This window comes from Canis lupus, chromosome 16 (genome assembly GCF_003254725.2).
Source record: "Canis lupus dingo isolate Sandy chromosome 16, ASM325472v2, whole genome shotgun sequence".
In the NCBI taxonomy this organism is placed as follows: Eukaryota; Metazoa; Chordata; class Mammalia; order Carnivora; family Canidae; genus Canis; species Canis lupus.
The window spans coordinates 25,838,271-25,863,812 of NC_064258.1; the positions used below are offsets into that span (position 1 = coordinate 25,838,271).

The window sequence follows — 25,542 nt, forward strand, 5'->3', positions numbered from 1 at the left end:
AAGAGAGGCAAGCAAGGATGAAACCTTGGAAAATGGCAAAATTTAAGTGTGGGTGAAAGAAATTATATGAAGGAGATCAAAAAGAAATAGTTGAAAAAATTTTTTTAAAAAGGAATAGTTATAAAAGTAGGGGAATCATGTGGCTAGCATCTCAACACTGGACAGATTTTAAAGAAGGAAGGAATAATGGGCAGTCAAAACAGGAGAGAAATCCAGTAAGATACAGGCCAAGTGCTATCTGCGTAAGTCTGGAAGTGCACTGTTTCGAAAACCTTAGTGAAGGTAGCATGTGGAGCAGTCAGGAGAGAAGATAGACTGGCATGTTGAAGGGTGAGTGAGAGATGAGGAAGGGAAGAGGAGGGAATATTCACCGGATGACTTAACTTTGCATAGAATGTAAGAGAACCTAGAGAAGATAGGAGCAGAGAGCTCAAGGCTTGAAAGATAAGATTCTGCTCTCCGGTAGAAGAACACGCACTCTAAGACTGGAGGAAGAACAGAGGGATCATAGGTACGTTATTCATTGGAGAGAAGGAGGCAGGGGGAATTTCAGCTGCATGAGTTCAATCTTATCAGTGAGGAAGGACCGACCATCTGGAGGAGAGGCTGTATACCTTCTAGTAGAGAACACAGGCTCTGACAGGTACTAGTTGTCAAATAACTCACTAATTATATGATGTCTATAAAATATCTTAACCTCTCTGGAACTCGGTTTCTTAATCTGTAGAATGGGGACACCATGCACATCTCCTGGCATTATGAGAATCCAATAAGGTTACCATAAAGCCATGGTGCTCTGCCAAGGCAAACTCTCATGTTAACTCTGCTATTGTTGTCACTGTTGATCTTGAAGGCTGCAGGGGATATCGGAGATGGTGACTAAGAAGTATTTGAGAAGTGGTTGATGAAGAACCAATAAAAAGATTGGCAAATGCTGTTTTTTTCCCCTGGCAAATGCTATTGATAACTCCCCTGAGGTAGATGAGGGAGTGGCATGAGGCAGAGTGACCTTTCCCGAAGATTGTGGTGTATTTACGATTGTTTCATACTTTCAAGTGAGCTCTGTGAAGGCAGAAATTTATGTCTAGTGTTCTCACTGATGTAGTTCCAAAATCTAGATTAGTTTGTTTAGTGAATTTCCATTTGTTTTAAAAGACAGTGGTGGGTTTGTAATTGTGCAAGGCAGAAGCAAAAGTTGGTGGTCTGGTTGCAGTCATCGCTGAAGTATGCTCTCTCCTTGCCTTTTACCCAAATATAAACACCTTGAAGTGACAAAATTACTTAGGGATGATCCCGCCTTTTATCATGTCAGGTTGTAACTATGAGGAATTTAGGGACAGAAATACTAAGATGGAACAGTAGTGGCTTTGATATATGTGACACCTGTAATACCTACACCCTCGAAGGGCAGAAATGACCATTGGCTATGCTCTTGTTAATTTCCCCCATTTTCAAGTGTCCTCATCTGAAAACTGTTGTTAACAAGAGCTGTGCCATTGGATATAATGATTAAATGAAATAAAGTATGTGAAATACCTGGTGTACTTCTTGGCATAGAATGAATAATCGGTACGTATTTCTTTCTTTTCTTTCCTGTATTAACTACTGCAGTCATTGGCGTAGGAATGGATTCATGCCAAGAGTGTAATATAGAAGAAATTATGTTAGATTGAAATTCAGGGGTCCTGAATTCTCATGCCATCCATATCACTTCTGTTCTATGAAACTTTAAGCAGTTCACTTTAAGTCATCTACAAAATGCGGAATAATAATTTTCCTACTTTCCCAATGGGATTATTGTGTGGATCAAATGACACCAGGCATTAAATGCTGTATGAATGTAAGGTGCCATTATTTTGGTCCTTAAAACTACCTGATAGACATTCTTACCTTAGGATGAAAGTCCACCATGGCTTTAGAACTTTTTAGCATTTTCAGGCCCTGTTTTTCTGTGATGACACAAGAGATTTAGCAGCTACCTTGAAGCACAGTGTACCACCTATTACTTATAACTCCAAAACAGCAGAATGTTCAGGTTTCCTCTGTATTAAATACCTACTATTGTGTAAGAAATTTCCCCAAAGCCAAGTAGCTTAAATGACAAATATTTGCTATCTCATTGATTCTGTGAATCAGGAAAAATACCAAGACATAGCCTGGGGCTGCAGTCATCCACAGGCATGATTGAAGCTGAAAAGTATGCTTTCAAGATGGCATACTCACGTGGCTATTGGCAAGAGGCCTGTGTTCCTCACCATGGGGCTTTCTCCTCATGAGATGGCAGCTAAATTCTTCCAGAGTGAGAAATCCAAGAAGAGTGAGGTGGGAGACACAATATCATGTGCAACCAAGTCTCTAAAGTCATATGCCATTAACTATACTTTTTTTCTAGAAACCAGTCAGGTCCAGCCGTACTCAATGGGACTTGAGGTGGAAATTAGGCCTCTTCTCTTGAAAGGAAGACTGCAAAAGAGTTTGTGGACATATTTTATAGTCACCATGCTTCTCTATAGTTAAAGTCAAGGAGTGATCATCTGGGCTCCCCTTGGACATCAGCAAAGTGTGTGGCCACCTGTGCTGGTTGGTGATACATTTAGCATGAGGAGACTTATCTGATATAAATATTAGTTCAATTTGTTGAAAGATCTCTAATGTAAATAGTTTATCTGGTCCTTTCCAGGAGACAGGTGTTAATAAGTGGACTAGGGAGCAGACATGAGAATTTAAGAGTAGGAACAGGGATGGGGGTGGTGCTGAGTAAGAACAAGACAGAGAAAGCAAGTTTCACAAGTGCATGTGTTCAAGGAGGGCTGGACTGTAAGACTGATGGGGACTAAACTCTCTAAAAAGTGGCAGTAGCAGCAACAGCTTGACTGGGGGCCAGGTGACCTAAAGAGTGGGAACCATACTGGAGAAATTTCTCAGACCCTGCAAAAGAGGAGCCCTCCTCAGAACTGGAGATGGGAATATAGCCCGAAAGAATGAGTGGGTTCACAGGAGTAGGAGAGGGTTATTATGATAAACCTTTCCAAGTAGATTTCAATTTTGGAGAAATACCAAGTTGTAAATTCATCTCAGATGTTTAAAATGCATTAGTTGCCACCATACTCTGGCTGTCAATTTAGCCAGCATTTACTGAGCAGCAGTTGTGTGTCACACACTGGTTTTATGGTGCACACATTTATTATGTCATTCAACCCTCAAAAACACTGGGAAGTTTTACTAGTATTCTCCTTTTAAAGGAGATTAATGCTCTGGGAGGTTATGTCCCTGGTCAAAGTCACATAGGTAGCAAAAGGGAAACCCGGGATCTGAATCCAAATTTTTATTTTTATTTATTTTTTTAATCTTTTTAAAGATTTTATTTATTTATTCATGAAAGACACACAGAGAGAGGTAGGGACACTGGCAGAGGGAGAAAGTAGGCTCCCTGTGGGGAGCCCAGTGTGGAACTTGATCCCAGGACCCTGGGATCATACCCTGAGCCAAAGGCAGATGTTCAACCACTGAGCCACCCAGGCACCCCTGAATCCAAGTTTTTAAACTTTATTAGCTTTCATTTCTTAAATGAGAAATTGTAAATGCAGATGCATCAGGGATTAATTAATATTTCTTAAAATATAGTAACTCCCTAATTGAAAAACTGACTGGTATGGGGAAGCTAGAGGACTACCTTGTTCCATGAAGAGTACCTTGGTCTTGACAACACAGTTTAGAATAGGAGTGGTGACTTTCTCTCAGATCTCTTCTGCACATTTATATCTTTCTCCTTCAGAGATAAGGTTGTGTGCTCCCCACAGCAAATTGCCCACCTTTCTTGAACATTCAGGCTATATCCAATCCCAGTGCATCTTCTACCATGTAACAACCAATGACAACCCAACTACTAACACAGGCCAACATGCAATTACAATATTTCAAATACTTGATTTGTAATTATCCTTTTACTTAAAATATCAGTAGGACAATTTGATATCTTTTTTAACAATCATTATCTGTTAGAATTTGCTCATTCATCATTACTTCTTCAAGGAAAGGAAACATTTTCATTTTCTCCCTTGCGATTTTCTATGGCCTTTGGTTACTACCCCACCCCCAGGCTTGTGTGCCATTCATTTGTGCATTCTCTCATTTAGTCATCATTCATTCATACCCTCAACATGTGCTTATTGAGCATGTACTATGTGCTAAGCACTTTTCTAGTTACTGATGAACCGTTTTGGTCGTGAGCCAGCCACAGTGCTCAGCCATGTTGTGTAAGACACCATCACTATCATGAACAAATGCAATGTGATAGGAGATGTGGTGGTATTTCAGATAGGATACAGGGGAGATGTTTGAATATTTACATGTCTAACATTAATAGTGCTTTTATTAGTTACAATAAGTAATATACGGTTATAACTTATGATGTGTCATTTTACCTAGGAGTCATAAGATGGAGGAGAAACATGTCAGATTAAGAGGAGGCTTTCACCAGATGGTCACTGCAGGAGCCTGGGATGGGTCCTCTGAGAAGCAGCTGCTAAAAGAGGATGAAATGTGCAAGCACATCATTAAGGCAAAGATCTGAGAGACAAAGTGTAATGTGGTGCAGGAGAAACTGGGAAAGCTGTCAGACCACATGGCTGGCCCTGAGTAAGGGAAAGAGGGAAGGAAAGTTGGGTGGAAGTATCCTAAACCACTGAATGGTCCTTGGAAGACTGACTAAAGTTGGTCTCAGAAGAACTGCCTGCCTTCCAGGAAAGGATCTGCTTTAACATCTGGGCTGCCGTCTGTCAAGGTCTGGGCAGAGCCATGGGGTAGAGGGGAGGGCAAGGGGGAACTGTCAGAGCTCAGCAGTGGAGACTGTTGGTCCACTCTGCTCCCTGTAACTGCAGGTCTGGGAGGCATGTGGTCACTGTGGAATTGGCACTCCAGGCAAATAGGCCAGATTAAATAAAGGATTTTTTAAAGCAGTTTGGTGCATTTTAAGAGAACAACCAGCTCAAAATGGCTGGAGTATAAGGTGCATTTTGGCTGAGGAAAGGAGGAAGCAAGAAGGCAGGTATTAAGAAAGAATGCTGGAGAGGTTCAGTAGCCAGATCACGGTATAATGTGTAAATCTAAGGGCTTTGGGCAATGAGGAGACATTGGAGAATTTTGAATAGGGAAGGGACCTAATCAAGGTTTTAGTAAATCAGTGGATGGTTCAGAAGATGTGGCAAGAAACGAGGGGGGAGGTAGAAGAACTGATGTCCTGAGCGATCACAGCAACACTAGAAGTGCAGAGGCTCAGGGAGGTACTTGACCAGTGGAACGGACAACACTCGATCACCACTTATGGGTGAGGGGTCTTTGATTCCCAGAGTTCTGGCTTCGACTGGAACATGGAGCCATTCCCTCAGCTAAGGACTAAAGGGCTATGTGGAAAGATACTGGCTTGGGAGCGAAAAAGTCTTGAGACAATGTGGCACTTGAGGTCTCTCAGCACTGTTTCACCCATTCATTTCTCCCTCAGGAGACATTTTAATGACCCAGCAGAGTTGGCCCACTGCCTCGAATCTTGTAAGGGGATGAGCTTGTTTCTCTTGAATCCCTGTCTCTCTTTTGACCTTTGTCCCCTTAGCAGAAGTTAGTAAAAAGAAAAACAGATGCAGATTAATGTAATGACTATGAGATCATGAGATTGCAGAATTAATTTCTTACCAAATGGACAAAGTACTTTCTCAACCCCATCCTTGTCTTTGCCCCAGAAAGGCAAAAATCACCCACAGAAATCATCAGAATCTCTAACAAAACAATATGCTTTGCTTCTAGACTTCCTTCCTATTATTTAAGTTTCATGCCATTACTTCAGACCGCAGAAAAATTGCCAACCAAAATTGTATGCATAAATCACACAATCTTGGGGCAAGGGGAGAGAGAAAGAAAGATGAGTGTGATTCTCAGGGGAATGTGAGGAGGGTTTTAAGTCCTTAGGTGTGCTCAGTACTTTATTGCATTTCTTTTTCCCTTCCCCTTTCCTCTTCTTCCTCCTCATCCCCTATCTCTCCCCCCTTCCCCTCTTCATCTTCTTCTTGATCTTCATCTTCTTTTAGTTCACTGCATCCTTAGTGATCAGGCCACTTCTTGGTTCAAAACATGCTAATGGTTTTCCATTTGTTCACCATAAGAATCCAAGCCTATACCTTGAACTACAGGACCTGGCACACATTCAAATCCTCCCACCTTTAGCTATCCCTTTGCCTTCCTCTAGCTTCTCATCCTCCTTCCCTCTGCTCCAGCCACACTGACCCCTTTGCTTCTCCTAGAGCCCTCAGCAGCACTCCAGCCTCAGAGTCTTCATACCTGCTGATCCCTCTCCCCCACAACAACCACCTGTCACCTGGCAAGTTCCTAGCACATGCAAATGGCAATCTCCTTGGATTCAAAACTGCAACTCGTGTTCCCACATCATCCACATCCTCTGCCCTGCTTTGTTTTTCTTCATAGTCTTTATCACCTTCCAATATGCTGTATAATTTTATTATTTTCATCCATCAGGAGTCTCTCCATACTGGACTATAAGGCATGGAGTTTTGCCACTTTGATTTCCTGTTGTGTCCTCATCACATTTCAACAAGGCCTGACTCTAAAGGGGCAAATGCTCATGATTCCCATTCATAGATGGAGTGACCTAGCTGAAAAAAACAAAATAATTTTCCCAGATCATGTCATTAGTCACCCATGAGGCTTAAAAGCAAACCAAGGTCTGTCTGGTTCTAAGATCCACGTTCTTTTTGCCACAGTATAATTTCCTTCCTTTTCAAATTGTCGACTAGATACTTTTCATAGGATCAGGGAGTGGCTTCCCTTCAGAGAATGGCTGTTCTCTAGACTCTGAGTTCTGGGTTAGGGAGTCAGACTGTGAGGGGCCTGTGTGAAATGCCAAGAAAGGAAAGAAATGACAACAAGGAGAAAGTGAGGGATCGGCATGCTCACAGGAGATAGGTGCCCAATGCCTCATAACCTCACCAGAAACCTGGTTCCCCACACCCAGGCTGATCGCTGGCGCTCAGACTGTGGAAAAATTGGTGACTCGCACGTGTCAGCCAAGGGTTCCTTTTAGATCACGCTCACAGATGTCTAATTGGAGTTCGCTGTTTATTAACAGAAGCTGCTTTGATGTTCAGAAATGAGAGTTAATCAAAATATTGCAAATGATGCACCTTGAGAAATGTCACTCCTAATCATGATTGCATTTCCATATTCTTTCCGTGTTTGTTTGGTGTGTGTATGAGACGTTTTTAAAAATTATACGCTACTCATACTAACCCCTGGTGGCAGGATGTGTCTGAGTCTGTTCAGAGAATTGGGCAGAAACAGTGTTAAACCATATTTCAGTGCAGCTTTATGTGCCACACATAACCTACATTTCTCTAGCAGGCCGTTAGGAGCAGAGTCATTCCTGGCACCTATGCTTACACATTGTCCTGGAGAGCCCTGGCTCCCTCCTCCCTGCCCTCTCTGTCAGTCATCAGGGAGGACAGGTCAGGGGCTGGAAGCAGATCATTATGCTGCCTCAGGAATCAGTGCTTGCCTCTGTGGACCACTGGAATGTAATTCATTTCTTCTGTCTTTCTTCTCAAGTATTAACAAAGTCAACAAAAAAGGATTTTTTTTTTCCCCATCAGGACTTGCCAGCCCTGGAGAAGAGCAGTCAGCATGAATTTTAATCACAATGTCTATTTTTCAGCCCTGAATTTTCCATAATCAATTTCTTTTTGTTTATTAATTGACAGTGAATATGTATCAAGTTTGAGAATTGCTAGATCTTGACCCCTAGGAGACATCTCATTTGCATTCAGAACCTGGCTGGCCTGCGCTTCTCCATAGAGCCCAAACTTATGTAAGAGGTATATTAGAAGCTGATTTTTTTCTTGTTGAAGTGATTCACCCTGTGCTTCTTCAAATGGGTCAACTCATGCTGTAAATTAATTTACACAAAAGAATTAAATCCTCTCTAAACTACTTATTTGCTTAAGGATCAAATCTTTATAGGAGGTGAGATACATGTGGATTCTCCTTATATCCATCCACCTTTCTTTTTTTTTACTGTGTCTCAAGGTTTTGCTCTGGTTTGTTTTCCTCCAGTTACTTCACCCCATTTACCTTTCTGAGGTGCGTGAAGGAGGCTGTGAGGCAAGGGGCATGCCCACATGAGGGATTCATTGCAGTGGCCCCACAACTGCTGTGAGCAGAAGAGCCTGCGGTGATGGCATTTGATTAGGTGCACACAGATTGTTTTGTTTGTTCTTTTATCTGTTTGTTTGTCTAGATTTAACGAAGGTATGTCAGTGTTTCTAAGGACTATTGGGATCAGAGCAAATCATTCTTTGGTTGCTCTTCTACTTGACATGACTTAACACCTCTTCTCCATTTACTGGCCGTATTAGTTTGCTAGGACTGCTGTAACAAAGTGCCACAAGCTGAGTGTTATTCTCTCATAGTTCTGGAGGCTAGAAGTCTGGAGTCAAGGTGTCAGCAGAACCATGTTCCCTCTGAAGGTGCTAGGAAAGGATGTTCCAGTCCTCTCACCCAGCTTCTGATAGTTCCTTCACTTGTGGCAGCCTAACTCCAATCTTCATATGGCTTTTCCCCCCATAGACATGTCTGTGTCCAAATTTCCCTTTGATGTAAAGACACTGGTCAGATTTGATTAGACCCACCTACTGAAGTATAACCTAATTATATCTGTAATGACTATATCCAAATAAGGTCACATTCTGGGGTACTGGGGGTTGGAACTTTAACATATGAATGGGGGAGCATAATTCAATCCATAACCCTGATCATTTTTATTCGTTGTTGCTTAGCAAATTATCCCTAAACTCAGTCCCTTAAACATTTACTATCTCTCAGTGACTATGGGTCAAGATCCGGTCATAGTTTCACTAGGATTTTTGGCTCTGAGTTTTTTTCTAAGGCTTCAGTCAAGTCTGTACGAAGAGTGAGTCTGCCTCCAATCTCACTCAAGTGGTTGTCGGCTGGGTCTGGTTCCTGGTGAGTTGTTGGAATGAGAGTCTTTGCTCCTCAGGGTGTACTGGCCGGAGGCATTTCAGGGTGTGGGCAGCTCACAACAATCTGAGCAAGCAAGCAAGAAGGCAAGAGACTGTGGGGGGGAACAAGATAGAAATCACAGTCTTCTAAAACCTAATTGTGCAATAATACTGTCCATATTCCATTTGTTAGAAATAAGTCACCAGATCCAGCCCACACTCAAGGGGAGGGGATTGCATCAGGACATGGATACGGGGATACGGGGATCTTAGGAAGCCACTTCAGAAGCTTCTTAGCTTGGTCTGCCCTCTGGGTCATCCTTTTTCATGAAATCCAGTATATGTTTGCACCCAAGTAGTTTGCTTGGGTCTATTGGCCTCTTCGTGTTTTTACTGTCTCCACTCCTTTTAACCCAAAATAACAGTGTTTCTACTGATAGATTTTTCTCAAAAACTCTGAGAGACTTCTGGGAATCTTACTGGGATTTATTGTACTAGAAAAAAAGTCCCACTATGAAATCTCTTGGAGAAAATAACTTTGGGCCCCGTTGAGAAGGCAGAGACAAAGCCCTCCCACTTCCCAGAGGCCCTGTTGTTCCATTGGGACAATATGTGTGTAGGGCCCTTACTCTCTTTAGCAGCCTGGGTGGGACCCACTAACAGTCTGATCCTTTGATCGCTTTGAAGTCCACACCAAGGGTAATGCTGTCTCATTTAGCTTTATCTCTAGACCACATTTTCCTGACTACCTGGAAGTCATTTCTTAATTTTAGCATCTTTTGCTATCTAGAGATGCTGAGAATTTTCAAAATCATCAAATCTTGGCTCCTATTTATATAGCAGTTCTTCTTCAATCTGTCACTCTCACAGTTTACTGTAAGCAGCAAGAAGAGGCTTGCTCTTCAAGTTGTGATTTTCAACACAACTTGAAAATCTGAGCTAGATCACCAAGTTCATTAGTGCTGGTCAAGACCAAATTATGAGGTGGAAAATGTATTTTAACAGCCACCCCCCACATACCCTGGGAATAAATACAGATGCTCCCTGTGTCATCTTCCTCCTCTTCTCTTCCCTGACCCCACGCCATGGCTTCATTGCCCTTTGCAGTTCCTGACTACTTATACCAACATTTTTTAGCACCCCTAGCCTGACAAACATCTTGTTTCCAATAGTTCAAGTATATTAGATTCAAGTCCTTGGACGCTTAGAGATCTGTAATGACAGATTCATCTTACAAGCAAACCATTGACAATGCTGTAGTTAGCTAATATGTTATTCTCACTACATTATCTCAATGCACTTTAAGGATTAGTAAAGTCGTATAACTCTAATGATTTACATTTGAATAGCTTTTCCACTAATTTTACCATTTACAAAGGTAACCCATTTATTCCTCACAAAAGTGCTATGTAGGAGATGTCCTAACCTCAGTTGAGAGATTACAGAATTGAGGCTCAGAAGTTAGTCATTTTCTATCTGTTACATGATTTAGATGATGTCACGTGGCACCAAGACTCCAGACTTCACCCCAGTGTACCCCACTCTGCATCACAGGGACAACATATGAGGTGCAGGTATTTGGAGTGGGGATAGTGATAGATTTTCACTAGGAATATTTCTACATGTACCTGATTGTTTCCACATCATTGAGTTTTCCTACTACAGACACTGCAATGACTTTTGCAGTGTGGGCTTTGTTTTGTTTTGATCTACACCCAGGTTCCCTGGAGGATGCTGCATCAGACCATGGTCTCCCAGAGACTCACTGTGAGCACATGCTGGCTTTCTTGATCCTCTTCCTTGGCCCATCAGTACATGTATAAGACAGAGTTCAGCCTTGTTTGTAAAATGTACTGACAGCTTTCAGTAGTGGATTTGAGCATCTCCTGAAAGGTTTGACTGTGTTTGTAGTTGATGCTGGTTAGAAAATAAACTGAGCCTGAAGGGAAAAGCAAAAGAAAGGAAAAGAAAGTTAGTGCAGAATTCTCTGTATCTGTGGATTTGTCATTTTGGAGTTTGTGATAATTTAAATGGGCTGACAGAAAACTGCTGAACTTGGAATTGAATATCTTAAAGGACTCAGTCTATCTCCACAGCAATGACCTTGGACCAGCCCTCGTATTTCAGCATGATGAAGGTGAAAGAGCCTCAGGAGTAGCCTTGTCCATTTCTTCATTGAATGGATGAAGAAGTTGAGGTTTGGGCGGGGTGTAGGGTGATAAAGCTAAACATGTAATGTAGCATTTAATGGTAAATCCAGGTGCAGATCCTAATTGAATGCTTTTTCTGAGTTTACTTGTTGCATAGCATAATGTTTTAAGGGTTTGATAATAATATAACAATTATGAAATAACTTCTTAAGAAAATTACATTATCATTGAAGTCCTACTTCTACTATCAGCAGTCAAGCCCTAGTACCAGCATCCTCTGTGACCCCTTGGCATCAGACCCCATGCCTCTTCCATCAGCTTCTAGCTCTCCTCCTCTCTATCTCTGCCTGGCATCTCTCCCTGCAAGCTGGCCACATCCCATCCCACCATGCTTCTCAGCCTCCTTCCTAGTAATCTGCTTCATACAATATTTCTTTTTTTTTTTTAATCTCTTTGGTTACCTGTCCTCCCCTTTCCTGTGAGCTCACCACGTACCCCACCAACACATACTTCTGCCAACTCATTCCTTTGCTTCTGCTACTATGCTTCATGGGCTTCAGCCCCTCTCTGCCTAAGGGCTAGCTTCAGGAATGGCTTTCCACCTCTACAATTGCTGATCTGTGCATACTAGGAATTATTTGGAATTGCTGGCCTCCAGGTTCTCAAAGACATGTATCCCAGGACATTTAGACATGGGCTGAAGGAGAGGAAGACAGTATATCAAAAGTTTGGACATTTCTTCTTTCCTGATCCGCAAGCTTAGAGGCATTGAAATGTTTGAGAGATAGCTATACATTATTTGAGTATAATGGTGGTCATTCTCCTTATTAAATGTACTCATTAAATTTTCTTTATCTCACATTTTGAGGAAAATTAGTGAACTTTTTAAAAAAAAAACTCTTAAAAAAAAACAAAACTCTGCAAGGAACCTGGGAAGATGGCAGAGTAGGAGGATCCTAAATTCAGTTCATCCCGTGAATACACCTAGATCATAGCTACAACCAACCCAGAAAATAACCCAAAGACTGTCTGAACAGACTCTCTACAACTAATCATAGAGAGGAGTCCACACTGAAAATGCTAGGAGGGTCAGAGATGTGGTAAGGAACCAAACTTGCTATGAGGCCAACCACAGAACAGAGGGACACCAAGAGCATGAGAAAGACAAGGAGCACACCACACACCAGGCGTCCCAAATATGGGGGACCTGCCCTGGGAAGATGAGTCTCCATAACATTTGGCATTAGGAACCAGAGGGACTTAACTATGCAAGTTTTTACAAACAGTAGGGCTTAAATCTGAGTACTTCAAAAATCAGCAGGCTTAGCAACGGGAGAACAACAGAGCAATAGGAAACTGAGTCCCTATCTTTAAAGATCCAGGATAACAAACCACCCTGTGGAAATATAGCATAGAAGCAGCAGTTTGAAAAGCACCTGGGGTATATGGGAAGGGTATTTATTTACTAATCTCAGAATTTGCACTGGATGGGGCAGGATCTTTTTGAAATTTCTCCAAGAACAAGAGCTAGCAGGCACCATTTCTCCTCACCACCCCCCAACCTCCAGCCTAGATACGAAACACCTGCCAGAACCAGTGTGCGAACACTTGCCACCTAACTTGCTAATTGCACACCCTGCCCCCATGTTCTCCTGCAGATCTGATCCAACTAACCCACCCAACTTGATGGGAGTCCCTCTAAGATGGCATCTGACATTCTGCAGGCAGCCTCAATAGTGACCAGCAGCACTCTGACATGATTCTTGCCCTAAGTAGAGGGGAAGATAACCACACACACCAATTTAACTGCAACTCCAACAATGGGTTGGGAGCAGATATCTGATCTCATCCAGCCCACCTACCAACAAAAACTTTATGGGGTAAGGGAAAAAAAGTCAGACCTGTAGTTTGTGGTCACTGCAACCCCAACAGGTACACTAAGGACAGACATCTGGTCGGATCCAATTACAAGCCCAAGGCAGCTGCAGACTGGTCCCTTAGGGCACAGGGACTAAACCCTGCTTGCAACAGATAAAGGAGACAATTGCAGCCGATTGGACAGAAGGCAAAAGCATTTCAGTCACAACAGAGGGTGCACAAAACACACATAGGAGAAACCTCTGAATCATCTGAGTCTGGTGAACAGTCTGCACTGCAGAGCACAGGACCTCTTCTTCATAAGGCCACTGTGTCCAAGATCAGGAGACATAGTTGACTTTTCTAATTCATAGAAAAAAAAAAACACAGAAAATTAGAGAAAATAAAAAGACAAAGGAATATGTCACAAATGAAAGAGTAGGACAAAATCATAGCAAAAGAGCTAAAGGAAATGGAAATAAGCAATATGTCTGATAAGGGATTCAAATTAATAGTCATAAAGATACTTACTGGACTTGTGAAAAGAGTAGATGATCTCAGTGAGACCTTCAGCAAAGAGATAGAAAATATAAAAATGAACCAATCAGAGATGAGGAACTCAATAGCTAAAATTAAAAATGCACTAGAGGGAATAACAAGTAGACTAAGGAAAACAGAAAAACAGATCAGCAAGCTGGAAGACAGAATAATGGAAAGCAACCAAGCTGAACAGCAAAAATAAAATAATAATAATAAAAACGAGAATAGATTAAGAGAAGTCAGCAACATCATCAAGCATAATAACATTCACATTATAGGGATCCCAGGAGGAGAAGAGAGGGAAAGCAGGCCAGACAATTTGTTTGAAGCTGAAAACTTTCCTAATCTGGGGAAGGAAATAGAAGTCCAGATCCAGGAGGTTTTTTTTTGGAGACCGCCACCCCCTCCAAAAAAAAAAAAATCTACCCAAGGAGGTCCAGCCAAGATACATAGAAATTAAAATGACAAAAAAAGGGAGAAAGAAATGTAAAAGCAACAAGAAAAAAGAAAATAGTTACATACAAGGGAAACCCCATAAGGCTATCAGCTGATTTTTCACCAGAAACTTTGCAGACCAGAAATGAATGGTGTAATATATTCAAAATCAGAAAGGAAAAAACCTGCAACCCAAAGTATTCCTTCCATTAGGGCTATTGTTCAGAATAGAAGGAGAGATAAAGAGTTTCCTAGACAAACACAAGTTAAAGGAGTTCATCACCACTAAACTAGTCTTACAAGAAACAGTAAAGGGAATTCTTTGAGTAGAAAGAAAAGTACTAAGAATATTATTAAAGGATAAAAAAGTTTTCACAGGTAAATGCATGCATAATAAAAGTAGTAGATTAATCACTTATAAAAACAATACAGAGGCTAAAACACAAAAGCAGTAAAATCAGTTATATCTATAAAAATCAGTTAAGGGATTCACAAAATTAAAAGATGTAAATTATGACATCATGTTCATAAAACATGGGAGGAGGGAGTAAAAATTTAGGGCTTTAGGATGGGTTTAAACTTAAGTGACTGCTAACTTAGACTGCTATATGCATAGGATGTTATATGTCAACCTTATGCTTGATAAACACAAATCAAAAACCTGTAATAGATATGCAAAAAACAAAGAGAAAGGAATCCAAGCATATCAATAAAGAAAACTATCAAACCTCAAAGGAGAGAGCAAGATGGGAACAGAGAGGAACTACAAAAATAACCATAAAACAAGTAACAAAATGACAGTAAGTACATACCTATCAATAATTATTTTGAATGTAAATGGACTAAATGCTTTAATCAAAAGACTTAGGGTGATTAAGTGGTTTAAAAAGCAAGACGTAGTGCTCGCTTCAGCAGCACATATACTAAAAAAAAAAAAAAAAAGCAAGACTTATCTGTATGCTGCCTACAAGAGATTCATTTCATGAATATTGAAAGTGAAAGGATAGAAAAACATTTACCATGCAAATGGAAGCAAAAAGAAAACTGAGTTAGCAATATTTATATCAGACCAAACCAACTTTAAAACAAAGACTATAACAAGAGACAAAGAAGCAAACTGTATAATGATAAAGGGAATGATCCAACAAGAAGATACAACAATTGCATCCAACATAGGAGCACCCAACTAAACCGTTAACAGATACAAAGGAACAAATTGATAATAATACAATAGTAGGGGATGTTAAAACACTCCACTTAACATCAGTGAATGGATCATCAGACAGAAAATCAACAAAGAAACAATGGCTTTTAATAACACTTTGGACTAGAAAGATCTAACAGATATATTCAGAACATTCCATCTAAAAATAGAATACATAGTCTTTTGAAGTGCACATGGAATATTCTCCAGGATAAATCACGTTAGGGCACAAAATAAGTATCAACAAAATCAGAAAAGATTAAAATCGTATCAGAACAGAAATAAGTGAAATAAAGTCTAAAAAAAAAAAGAGAGAGAGAGAGAGAGAGAAAAGATTAGTGAAACCAGGAACCGGTTCTTTGAAACGATCTATAAAATTGATAAACCATTAGCCATACTCATCAAAGAGAAAGAGAGAGAGAGAGAAGACTCAAGTAAATAAGGGCAGAAACAAAAAAAGGAGAAATAACAACCACCTCCACAGAAAGACAAAGGATTATATATTATGCATGAAAAATTGCATGCCAATGTTTGGACAACCTAGAAGAAGTAGATAAATTCCTGGAACATTTAACTTTCCAAAACAAAATCAGGAATAATAGAAAATTTGGATAGACTGTGTACTAGCAATAAAATTGAATCATAAGAGAAAGTATGGAAAGTATGTGGGAAGGTATTTGCAAATAAGAGAAAGTAATCAAAGAACTCAACAAACAAAAGTCCAGGAACAGATGACTTCACAGGTAAATTGAACCAAATATGTAAAGAAGAGTTAATACTGATTCTTCTCAAACTATTCCAAAAATTAGAAGAGAAGAAAGAAAGCTTCCAAATTCATTCCATGAGGCCAGCATTACCCTGATACCAAAACCAGATAAACATTAAAAAAATAAAATAAAACTATAGTCCAATATCTCTGATGAACATAGATGCAAAAATCCTCAACAAAATACTAACAAACCAAATCCAACAATATATTTTAAAAAATCATTCACCAGGATGCCTGGGTGGTTCAGCAGTTAAGCACCTGCCTTTGGCCCAGGACATGGCCCTGGTGTCCCAGAGTCGAGTCCCACATCGGGCTCCCTGCACGGAGCCTGCCTCTCTCTCTCTGTGTCTCTGCCTCTCTCTCTGTGTGTGTTTCTCATGAATAAATAAATAAAAATCTTTAAAATAAGTAAATAAATAAATAAAAATAAAAAATCATTCACCATGATCAAGTGGGATTTACAATTATACAAGGGTGGTTCAATATTTGCAAATCAATCAACATGATAGATTACATTAATAAGAGAAAGGACATAAAACCATATGATCATCTTACTAGATGCAGAAAAAGTGTTTGACAAAGTACAACAGATATTCATAATAAAAACTCTCAAAAAAGTAGGATAGAGGGAACATACCTCAATTTAATAAAGGCTATATATGAAAAATCCACAGCTAATATCCTACTCAATGCTGAAAAACTGAGAGCTTTTCCTCTAAGATCAAAATAAGACAAGGATGTCCACTCTCACTACTTTTATTCAACATAGTATTGACAGTCTTAGCCATAGCAATAGGACAAGAAAAAGAAATAAAAGGCATCTAAATTGGTAAGGAAGAAGTAAAACTTTCACTATTTGCAGGTGACATAATTCTATATCTAGAAAGCCCTAAAAACTCCAACAAAAATTACTAGAACTGATAAATTAATTCAGTAAAATCCCAGGATATAAAATCAATATACAGACATCTTGGCATTTCTATACACTATGAAGTAGCAGAAAGATAAAAATCCCATTTACAATTGCATCACAAAGAATAACATACCTAGGAATAGGGAGGTAAAAGTCCTGTATGCTAAAAACTATAAAACACCAATGAAATTGAAGAGGACATAAACAAATGGAAAAATATTACATGCTTGCGAATTGGGAGAACCAATATTGTTAAAATATCTGTACTACTCAAAGCAATCTATAGATTTAATGCAATTTCTATCAAAATGCAAACATTTTTCACAGAACTGGAACAAATAATCCTAAAATTTGTATAGAACTACAAAAGACCCAAATAGCCAAAGCAATATTGAAAAAGAACAAAACTGGAGGTATCACAATCCCAGATCTCAAGATGTACTACAAAGCTGTAGTAATCAAAATGGTAAGACACTGGCACAAGAGTTGACACATAAATTGATATAACAGAATAGACAGCCCAGAAATAAGCCCTCACTTTTATGATCAATTAATCTATAGCAAAGGAGGCAAGAATATACAATGGGAAAAAAGTCTCTTCAACAAACAGCACTGGAAAAAATTGGACAGCTACCTGAAAAAGAATGAAATTGGACCATTTCCTTATGCCACACACAAAAATAAACTCAAAATAGATTAAAGATCTAAACGTGAGACCTGAAACCATAAAATTCCCAGAAGAAAAAGTAGGCAGTAACCACTTTGATAGCAACAATAGAAACATTATTTTAGAAATGCCTTTTTTGGCAAGGGAAATGAATGCAAAATTAAACTATTTGGACTATACCAAAATAAAAAGATTTTGCACAGCAAAGGATGCAATCAACTAAACAAAAAGGCAAACTACTAAATGTGGGAAGGTATTTGCAAATGATGTATCTGATAAAGGGTTAATATCCAAAATATATAAAGGATTTATACATCAAATAATTCAAATTAATTCAAAAAATTCAACAATCCAATTAAAAATAGGCAGAAGACATGAATAGACATTTTTCCAAAGAAGATATCCAGATTCTCAACAGATACACAAAAAGATGCTCAACGTTACTCATCATCAGGGAAGAGCAAATCAAAACAACAATAAGATATCACCTCACACCTGTCAGAATGACTAAAATGAAAAACACAGAAACAAGAACACAAACACAGCCAATGCTGATGAGGATATAGAACAAAAGGAACCCTTGTGCATTCTTGGTAGGAATGTAAATTGGTGCAGCCACTGTGGAAAATAGTGTGGAGGTTCCTGAAGAAATTAAAAATAAAAATACCACAGATGAATGGATAAAGATGTGATATATATATATATATATATATATATATATATATATATATCACAATGGAATGTTACTCAGCCACAGAGAAGAATGAAGTCTTGTCATTTGCAACAATGTGGGTGGATCTAGAGGGTATAATGCTAAATAAGTGAAATGAGTCAGTCAGAGAAAGACAAATGCCATATGCTTTTACTTATACATGTAATTTGAGAAATAAAATAATTGAACAAAGCAAGAAAGAGACAAACAATATAGAGAATAAAACCAGTGGTTGCCAAAAAGAAGGTGGGCGAAAAGATGGATGAACAGGTGAAGGGGATTAAGAGTATACTTTTCATCAGGGGCACCTGGGTAGCTCATTGGCTAATCGTCAGACTTTTGGTCTTGGCTCAGGTCATGATCTAAGGTTTATGAGATCGAGCCTCACATCAGGCTCTGTGCTGGGTGTGGAGTCTGCTTGGGATTCTCTCTCTCTCTCTCTCTCCATCCTCCTCTCCTTCTGCCCCTCCCCCCACTTGTGTATACTCTTTCTGTCTCTAAAAATAAATAAAAAATAAATAAATAAATAAATAAATAATAAATAAATAAAGATCTTTTTTAAAAAGAGTACACTTATTATAATGAGCACTGAGTAATGCATAGAATTGTTGAATCATTATATTGTATACCTGAAAGTAATATACCACTGTATGTTAATTATACTTGAATTAAATATATCCAGACATATATAATAAAATTGTATATACATGTATAAATATACATAAAAGAACATATAAAAGAACTATGGTTTATATTTGAAAACATATCTGATTTCAGATACTTTTGGTGGTTCTAGAGCAGCACTATCCCATAGAACCCCCTGTGATGATGGAAATTATTTGTCTCTATACATTATAGTAGCCACTAATCACATGTGGCTATGGAGAACTTGAAATGTGGCCAATGTGACTGAGGAACTGAATTTGTAATTGTATTTAATTTTAATTGTCTTACATTGAGGGAACATTGTGCACCCATCAAATATTAGCATTCATCCCTTTCCCACTATCTTTGTGCTACATGCCATTGTTTTCCATGATTATTCACCTACCCTGGAAACACAGAACCAGAGCTGCCTTTAGGTTCCAGAAAGCATATCTCACTTCAACACTGTCTCTCTTTCTGCCAGTTACATAAGGCACAATAATCTACTTAACTAAAGCAGGGGCCCATGTAGCAGAGTAATACTAATACTGGTAGTGATAGTAAGAGACATTGATTTGTTGTTCCATATGGACAAGGTACATTATACTTCCATGTATACTAACTCATTTCAACTTCATAGCAGTCTGTGAGACCTGTGCTCTTATTATATCATCCCCATCTAATGGATCAGGAAACTGAGGTAAAGGCCACAGAGATAACTGAGTGCCAGATCTGGGATTTGAGGTCTGGCATCTGATGGTAGAGCTCATTCTCTGACAACTTCAGTGTGCAGAGTTTTTACTGTTACTTATGATAAATGATAGATTGACTCATTGGCCACATGACTGAACTCAATCTTCAGCCCCTCTCACCTCTACAAAAAGCTCATAATGTGGCTCAAAGCCTCAATCCTCTAATCACATGGTAGATCTTTCCAGAATGGCCAGCCTCCATCTTGAAATTCTGTAGGAACTCCCTATGAATCAGCTCATTAGCATAGCCCCTCAGGGCCCACAGTGAATAACAAAGGCACCCCTATCATTTTGTTAAGGCTTTCTTCCTGTGCAAAAGCTTTTGAGTTTGATATAGTCTTGTTTAGTTTTGATTTTGTTTGCCTTGCCCAAGGAGACAGAGCCAGAAAAATGTTTCAATGGCTGATGTCAAAAAGATTGCTGCCTATGTTTTCTTCTGGGAGTTTTATGATTTCAGATGTCACATTTAGGTCTTTAATCTGTTTTGGTTTTATTTTTGTGTGTGGAGTAAGAAAATGGTCCAGTTTTACTCTTACAGATGCTGTCCAGGTTGCCCAACACCATTTATTGAAGAGACTGTCTTTTTCCCATTGTATATTCTTGCCTTCTTTGCCACAGATTAATTGACCAGAAAAGTAGGAGTTTATTTCTGGGCTCTCTATTATGTTCCATTTATCTGTGTATCTATTGTTGTGTGATTACCATGCTGTTTTGATTACTACAGCTTTGTAATGCATCTTGAAATCTGAAATTGTAATTCCTCCAACTTTGTTCTTCCCATTGAATACTATTGCCTCCTTTATCATAGGTGAATTGACTATACTTTGTATGGTGATAGAAAGTAACTATTTTTATAATGGTGAGCATTTCTTATTGTACATAACTGCCAGATCACCATGGTGTACACCTGAAGCTAATACAATATAGTATGTCTACTATATCTCAATTAAAAATCAATTAATCAATAAGCAAACAAACAAAGGGAAAAAAGCCAAATGTCACTTTGTATATGTTAAGAACAAAAACAAAAAGCAAAGACACTCCTAATGATTGGGAAATTCCAAAGGCTTATCTTCACCCCAAGAACCTAGGACAAAAAAACCCAAATTATTTATTATATAACAGCTACCTCAGAAAGTTTTCCTTCAAGCGATTAAAAATAAGGATAAGGACAGAAGAATCTCTAAATTTTTTTGTAGGTACTGGACATATTAATATATACTATCTCATTTAATTCTTATGACACTCTTCTGTGGAAAATACTATTGATGTCTTTGTTCTATAGATGGATGAGCTGAAACTAAATAAAGTTGAAAGTGTGGTACATAAATACCCAAGTAGTAATAATGGGTGTTGGAGTTTAAAATCAAGATTTCTAACTTTAAATCACAAGCCCTTTGAATCTATAAGAATAGTAGACAAAGATAAAAATAGAGATACTTTGAATTCTTAATTGTTTTTCTTTTCTCTAAATTAAAGCCAGAAGTAGATTTGCCCAAGATATAGGACAGGGAACTGAGGAATGTGAGCATCTGGGAGTTAGGCTTCTTCCCAACATGCCAATGCATTCCTTCTCTAGTCTCTGGTATTTATTTGGAGAAGGTTAGGCATAGATTCTGTGCCAGGCCTTATTGTAAGCATTGAAAATACAGAAATTGAGTCCCAAGGCTTCTCTGGAGGGAGGACAGTGGATATACTTAAGATGGCAACATGATGTGGTTAGAGAAATAGTAGAGGAAAGCACTTAGGATGGGCCAGACAGAGAAGAGGACATCGACAGGAAAGATTTCCTGCAGGAGACAAAGTAGAAGCTGAGGTTTAGAAACAAACAGGGACTAACCAGGCCTCCAGATCTGTAAGTGAATGGAAAAGGGATACTGGGCTCTCTCACCTAGGTCTAAGAGGCTGAGGGGTCCTGGTAATGCCCCAAAGCCTGGCCCTTTGCAGCTCCCTTACTCTGTTTGCATCTGCCCCAGCTGTGGCTAGCACCCCATTGTAGGAGGAATGGAGTCCCCCAGAGAAGGGGGTTTGGGGATGCAGGTTTCAGACTTGCTAGGGATATACAGATATGTCAGGGGGTCCATTGAGTTTTTCATCTATCAAATGATGGACTTTCCTATATGATCCCTGAGGTCCTTCTGCCTCCAACATTTCATTATTTTGTGATTTTATGAAAAATGTTTTGCAAAGCAAATGGATAGTGTAAACAAGATTATAGAGAGAATATTTGCCTTCTTAAGGGAATAAATTGTTCTCTAGCACTTCAGTAGCATTCATTTGCATATAAACAATGCAAATTCTATATAAACAGAGGAGACTTGTTTTCTTAGGTGTTTTGGTAAGTTAATTACAAATCATTCTTGTCAATTTCGCTAGTCTTTGTGTATTAAGAAGTGATGGATTGCATTCATTTTAAATATTCTATACTTTTGAATATTCACAGCTTCTCGAACATTCTTAAAATCAGACTTTTCTCTGAATTAGCTTGAATTTTCTTAAATGATTTCTTTATACAATAGGTTATAAATATATGGGACTTGTTTTTCCAAGAAGGATTTGGGGAAATTCACCTTGCACTACCCAGATGTTAGAGTTGCCAGCTAAACTCCACCCCACTTTCAGCCCTCTTGGACCAGCATGAGACTACCCAGCAAAGTTTACAGCAACCTGCTAGGATCCTAACCTGCCTATGTTTTTAGCTCCTAGTGTCTTGTCGTCTTTCTACATTTTTCTTCCTCTATAAATTTGAGTGCTTCTCTCCTTCACCTGACCCCGTATCACTCAGACTACCTAAACTCCCACTAACAGTTAACATTTTGCAAATATTTTATTCGTTTAGATGGATTTCAAAGATTAGGACATCATACAGAGGTAGCACCTTGCAAAGAACAAATCCATTTTCCTGGTTCCATTCTCTCCATGCTTCATCTTTTCTCCCACATTTTTTCCTTCTCCTCTTTCTTCTCCAACCCCCCACCCCCAGCATTCCCCTGCCCTTCACCATTCTCAGAAGCAAGACACATTGCACCCCTCTGTCTTAAGCATAGCAGTTTACTGATCACTTATTGTGGCTTGGGCAATTTCTTGAGACTTTGTTCTCTATTCCTTAGGGGCTGCTCAAAACACTCCAAATACATTTGGTTGGGTCTGGATAAGTTCAGGAAAGGATATTTTAAGGGAACATGCTTCCACTAAGAGGAATGGGAAAATTTGGAGAAGCCCAGGGGTGAAGGATGAATTCCCAGACAGAAGGAAGAGCCTATGCAAACTGTAGAAGCGCGGGGGAGTGTGGCAGTTTCAGAAACCTCAAGTAACTCTCTGAGATGAGAGTTTAGAGTGATTATGGGCATCACTGACAAAAAAGATGGGGCTGGAGGAGAAGAAAGCAAGCGGTCACATTGCAAATGACCTTTGAGTATTACATTTTTCTCCAGTAGACGGTGGAAACCTAGTGAAGCACTAGAACACCAGTGTGATGATGAAGCAGAGCTGGTTGCAAAGATGCCAGAGAAAAGTTTAGTGTCATGTCAAGCGCCAAGATTTGGACATGGGCCAGGGGTACAGAGGACATGACATATTTCAGAATGAAATAGGAGGCCAATAAGACTTGTGGTTGACTGCTCATGGGGTAGGGGAGAAAAAGAAACAAACCTGGGAAAACACTGCATTTCTGCCATGAGTTCTTACTTGCTGAGTTACAGAATGCAGGAAAAGGAAGAATAGAAATTTGGAGAAGCTTGATTTGGGAAATCTAGTGTGATTTGATTTATCTGTGTCTTATGGTAATAAACTGAACAAAGGTGACAAATCCTTAGATATCCTTCATGGCACATCTCAGGCAGTAGATTGAACAAAATTGAAACCATGACTGTTCAGCAGCATGTGTGTGGAAATGTCTAGAACAAAGCTCCTCATCCAACAAAACGAACAAATTCTGGCTACATCATTTCATAGAAGCCATGGTCCATGAGTTCATTTCTCATGTCCCTGTAAACTTGCTCTCTGGGTATCAGACACCAGGCTTCATGATGGCTGAGGTTGTTACTCTGCTTTGTTTTTTAATCGGCTTATCAACTAGTTTAAATTCAGTGCGTGATAACACACATCAATTTTGGTCCAGTAGCCATCTCCAAATACACTGAACAGAACAAATTCCCCATCCTTCTCCCTCCCCCTGAAAACATCTCAGAAAGACTGCATACATTTCTGGTCATTTTCAATGGTGAAAACAGTTCGATTTTGGCATTGAAGACTCCTTTTTAAGGTAAAAAGAATGAGATCTTGCTATTTGTAACAATCTAGGTAGACCTAGAGGGTATTGCTAAGTGAAATGCATCTAAGAGAAAAAGACAAATCCCATGTGATTTGATTTATATGTGGAATCTAAAGAACTAACAAATAAAATTTTTAAAAAGTAGAAACAGAGCCAGAAATACAGAGAACAAACTGGTGGTTGCCAGATGGGAGGATGGAGGTGGATTGGGCACAATGGGTGAAGGGGAGTAGGAGGTACAGGCTTCCAGGTATAGAATGAATAAGTCATGGGGTTGAAAAGTAAAGAATAGTGAACATAGTCAATAGTATCATAATAGGGTTGTACGTGACAGATGGTAGCTACACTTGTGGTGAGCACAGCATGTGAAGAGCTTGTTGAATCACTACGTTGTACACCTGAGACTAATGTAACATTTGTGTGTCAACTATACTTCAATTAAAAAAAAAAAAAGAAGTCATTACCAATGTACCATGTACATATGACTACTATCCATTCCCAGTTTGGAGCACCGCCTCCTCTGAACCTTCCAGGTCTGAATGGGCAGAAGGACAGCTAGTACAAAGAGAAGCTTCTTCACTTAACTGGTTCTGCATTAGGCTCCCGGCCTCAGGATGCAGACCTACCCTGCAAAGCCATCAAGTCTCTGTGTGAGGCGAGCTCCTAAAGGGGCTGGAGCTCACAGTCAGATGGAGCCCCCGATTTCACAGACATGGACATTTCTCTTTTTGGAGAGCAGAGGTACCCATTCTAAACTGCTGTAAGTTTTTCTAACTACATTCCAAGACCCAAAGAAAAGTACCTAGTAACCTTCAGGAACATTTTTTTAAGTGAAGTGGCAGCTATGTTGCATCATTTTTATGATGATATATGTCAAAAATAAAGTGAGCTCTATGAGTATGTTGGTACATATGCAATGCAATTGAAATTCTCTTCAAATTGAATTAAATTTCAGACTCTGAGAAGAGACTGTCCCTCACCACAAATAGAAACTGTATAATGAATTCTTTTTTCCCTATGCCTTTCTTCATTTTCTATTTAAAGAAATTTCTGAAAATACATGAATTATGCAGCTTATCTCTCAGATGAAAAAGAATTTTCTTCTTGGATTGGATGGCTGTATATTTATTAATAGCAGTAAAATTTTCCATGTTCTTTTGTATCAAATGGGATGCTGACTAAAATATGAAGCCTTTTCAGCAATAATAAGAGTAATGGATGAATAATTATAAAAGCTATATGGAATTGAAAGACATTTTAATTTGTCATTACTTCTGTGTTCAGAAGGATCTGAATAATCATTCTGACTATAAAAAGGATGAGTGTGATATTTTTGCTCATTATGGGATTAAGTTCTTACTATACCACTTTTACTAGAAGTTACAAAAAAAAAATCTCTTTCAGTCTCCTCTAATGATGTAATCATAACTGAAGACTGTTCAGCTGTGTGTGTGTGTTTGGTCCTCTCACTGTTGCACAGCGATGTGGCACTTCAAACCATTTTAATTGGAAAAGTGTTCACCTTTGCAATATATTAAAATGAGATTATACTTGTTTGCTTAGTGAGAACTTTTAACCTTTATGTCAGATTAGCATGAGAAAATG

General features: G+C 39.2%; 1 protein-coding gene and 1 long non-coding RNA gene across 8 annotated transcripts in view; one reads left to right on the top strand and one right to left on the bottom strand.

Annotated features, from left to right (window-relative positions):
- The window catches only part of ZMAT4 (zinc finger matrin-type 4), a 356,108-nt gene that overhangs the window by 306,389 nt on the left and 24,177 nt on the right, over window positions 1–25,542 (top strand). The window lies entirely within an intron of this gene.
- Window positions 8,160–25,542, bottom strand: part of LOC112654602 (uncharacterized) — a 33,438-nt gene continuing 16,055 nt past the window's right edge. Inside the window, exons 4-5 of one of the 2 annotated variants that reach the window (XR_004805608.2) lie at window positions 10,787–10,959; window positions 8,160–9,133 (exon numbers count right to left, since the gene is read on the bottom strand). This is a non-coding gene — a long non-coding RNA (uncharacterized LOC112654602). Of the gene's footprint in view, window positions 9,134–10,110; window positions 10,960–25,542 lie in introns of those variants that run through there. The other variant, XR_003133175.3, reaches the window with a different exon arrangement.